The following is a 3,722-nucleotide window of genomic DNA, read 5'->3' as shown; positions in this document are numbered from 1 at the left end:
ATATATCTGTTTCAAATGAACTGCAGAGGTCTGTTGTCATACAATGGCATCTTTGTCAGCAAAGTTTCATCCCGATTACGAGTATCACTAATGGGTGACGAAGTCTTTTGTATTTAGGTAACAAACCAGAACAAAACAACAAAAAACGAGATGCAAACCAAATAGCTGGTGTCTATTTTTTTCCTCTGTTTGTCTTTGACTGCAAATACACTGAACAGCTCTATATATAAGGGAATAAAAAAATTCTACTGTATAGATTGTTAATGTTTTTTGATGAAAATTGAGCTGTAAGATAACTTTTGGACTCTCACAATGTTATTAAAGTTACCTCTTGTCTGTGACTTTGTCAGGTGTGATTTTTTTATACAAGTATTCTAATTTTAGTATGATGGACATCATTAATGTACAATATGACTGCCACTGCAAGCAACAATATATCAGCTTTTTTTTTTTACTTTTTTGTGTAATAATATCAGCAAGCAAAAAAAGTTTGTCTTTAAATTTCAGTGCGTTTACATTCAGTATCAGGACATAAAAACTAGACATGGGTTTTTACGATGTGAAAACAAGTGTGCATTGCCATGTAGCATGTCATTGCAGCTTGGCTTTGCCTGCAGCAGTGGACTTGCAGAATGAAATGTGACCAAGTTCAAATGTGTTTTCTACCAACTTGTGCTTGTCAAGTCAGCAGGTGTTTGTGATGATGGTAATTGTGAGACAATATGAAGTTTAAAGAGAATTTTAGTTAMAGTTGCTGTAGCTGGRTTTTGAACCCTGATCTCCCACATGAAAGCCCATGGCATTAACCATTAGCCATTGGAGCTGTCGCAGAGAGGATTGCCAGGAGTTAGTTTGCATGTGTGCTGAAAGAGGCCACATTGCCAATGCAATTGTTGACACTAAACTGCAATATATCACAGCAATAGAGCAATATTAGGACATTATAAAAGTCAAACATCAAAATAGAGTCATATTAGTATTGTAACCACTGAACTATTGTGATTAAATATTATTAAACTATGTTTCAGTACTGAGTAGATACAGCAGGGGGGGCAGTATTGGACCAATACACGGTTCCATTGACACCCATTATAAATTATTAAACATTAATATTTCAAAAACTATACGCTGTACAGACACCAAAAGGTATAGCCATCATTTGGCACAGGAGCTTTACAGATATAAATTACAATGGCAGCTCTAGGACAAAGTATGCAGGAGAAGAAGTGTGACAAAGAGGAGATGACTTGGATGGGAAAAGAATCACAATAGTGTGCATTGCATTGACAATGCACACTGATGATCTGGGGCCTCGTGTATAAACGGTGCGTACGCATAAAAAAGTTGCGTGCACCAGGTTTTACGCCCACGTTGGGATGTATCAAAACCAACATTGCGTTGCTTTTCACCTGCCGTGAGAATGTGCGGCAGCCACGCAAAGTTTTTCAGTCGACAGTTTTAACTCACAACAGCATGAATCTGACCTGAATCCACAGAAATATGACTCTGTTCTGTTTTCTGGATGTAAGGAGTGTCTGAACACGGTGTTAGATTTTTATTTTAGTTTTAGTTTTTATTGTTTACACTCGAACGATCATGAAACTGAACCCAGGGACTGAAAATTGTTTAACCTGTAAACTGTAAAGTTTTTATATTTTTGTCACGTAGTTGGAAACACATGCAGAGCGCATGGCCTGCGAGGCGCACACACAGCTGAGGGAAATAAAATGTGTGTGAATTTTCTGACATTTTTAATTTTCACTGAGAAAAAAAACTTTGTCAACTCAGCATATTAATTCAGAACAGCTCAGCTGTGATGATTCCTCAGCTCCACAATAGATTGCTGCGTAAAGTTGTGCGTATGGATCAATGTCAGCTGTTCCCAGTCCCACACCGCGGCAGAAACTTGCAGCGCTGAGTCACTCGTTCCTTCCCTTCAACTATTAAATATTTTTCTAAGTTCTACCAAACTCATCAGTTCCTCTGTGTTTACAGTCATTTATTAAAGACATGTACCCACACACACCTTTGCGAGTGGCAAACACATTTTTACACCCCACTGACAATTTTCTCACTCATTCTCCATTTAATGTATAATTTTCCTGCATCTAAAAATCATTTCTGATCCCACAGAGAGGACAATCTGAGGAGAATCTCACACGCTGGACACGTTTACATCTATTTTACAGATTTAAATGGAGGCGTGTCAGGGGAGGGGTCTCACGTGCGCCAAGCTCCACGTTCATTGGGATGTATAAAGTAAAGGTGCGCAGGAACCTGCGTACGCACGGTTTTATACATCTGAATATTTTGGTGCGGCGCACTTTTCTAAATTTGTCCGTACATCAACTTTTAGTGTGAAAGCTGCGCAATCCTTTAYGCATGAGGCCCCAGGTCTTAAGAAGGTCAGAAAATTATTCAAATCTAACCTTAAGTGTATGAAAACAGATTGCTATGTCATTCTTATATTAAACAAAAATAAAGCCAAAATTGAAAGTTGTGTGGAAACGCTAATGGTCCAACCGCTTGAAGAACTACTTTAAGCAGCAGAAACCTGAATGGTTGTTTTCATTATGACTTCCTCAGACTCTCACATGGTTGTGGAGGAATTTTAGCCCACTCTACTTTACAACATCCCCACATAGCAAACAGGTGTTGGTCAGATCTGGTGTCAAGCTGGCACTGCTGGCATGACACGTTGTTTATCAACTAGATGTGGGCCAGGTCTTGCAATGATGGCTCTGTTTATATGGCATGCAACAACTGGCCCGGTTGCAGGTTGGCTTATGTGGTTCAGGTCTGTCTCATATGAACAGAGTTTGGCAAATACATTAAAACTAATAAACACATCAACACCACACTCTAAAACCTTTGTTTGTTAGAATTAAATGAGCACTAACCAAAATCATTGGACTTTGTCAAAAAATGTTTCCCATGTTTGAAAAAAAAAACAATATGTTGATTCCTCCCTGAGCCAACCAATAAGAATACAGAATGACCATCTAGTCTTTCACTTCGACCTCTACATTTGACACCATTTCCTAGGCTCTTATTGGCTCCACCTACCATGTTGTCAAGACCAAAAACAGATTGACTTACACACAGGCTGTGTCCARATTCAGGGGCTGCGTCCTCCAAAGAATTTGTCAGCCGATTACATGACTGTGCCACAACAAGAGGCTGTCCAAATTCAACTATTCCTCCGAAGCGGCTATAATGGCCGACAGACGCAAATGCACAGCAAGGAGTAAATGCTTTGCAAATGGAAAAAATGCTGCAAAGTAAAAACAATGCATTCATAAAATCAACTGCATGTTATAAAAAATATGAAATTTTTAAATGACTGCTGCTCGGTACAAATGATGCATTTATAAATCTGACTGCATGTTAGAAAAATGATGCAAGTTCAAATAAGTMAACGCTACAAAATAAAAAGGTTGTGTTCATAAAATTGACTACAAGTTAGAAAATGTTGCAAACTTCAAAGCGCAAACACAAACAACAAATGCAAGAAAACGACGCTGCAAAGAAAAAAAGGATGCATTCTAAAAACAGACTGCATGTTAGAAAAATGCTGCAAGTTCAAAAACACATAACAGAAGTGCTCCAGACCACTAGGGGCACACGACCACCGCCTCATATGGGACCAGACAAATTGTAAACACAATGATATATATTTTTATTATGCACACACACACACACACACATACACACACACACAT

Source organism: Austrofundulus limnaeus, unplaced genomic scaffold (genome assembly GCF_001266775.1).
Source record: "Austrofundulus limnaeus strain Quisiro unplaced genomic scaffold, Austrofundulus_limnaeus-1.0 Scaffold118, whole genome shotgun sequence".
NCBI classification, from domain to species: Eukaryota; Metazoa; Chordata; class Actinopteri; order Cyprinodontiformes; family Rivulidae; genus Austrofundulus; species Austrofundulus limnaeus.
The sequence above is the reverse complement of the archived record's forward strand: the minus strand, read 5'-3'. Positions refer to the sequence as shown.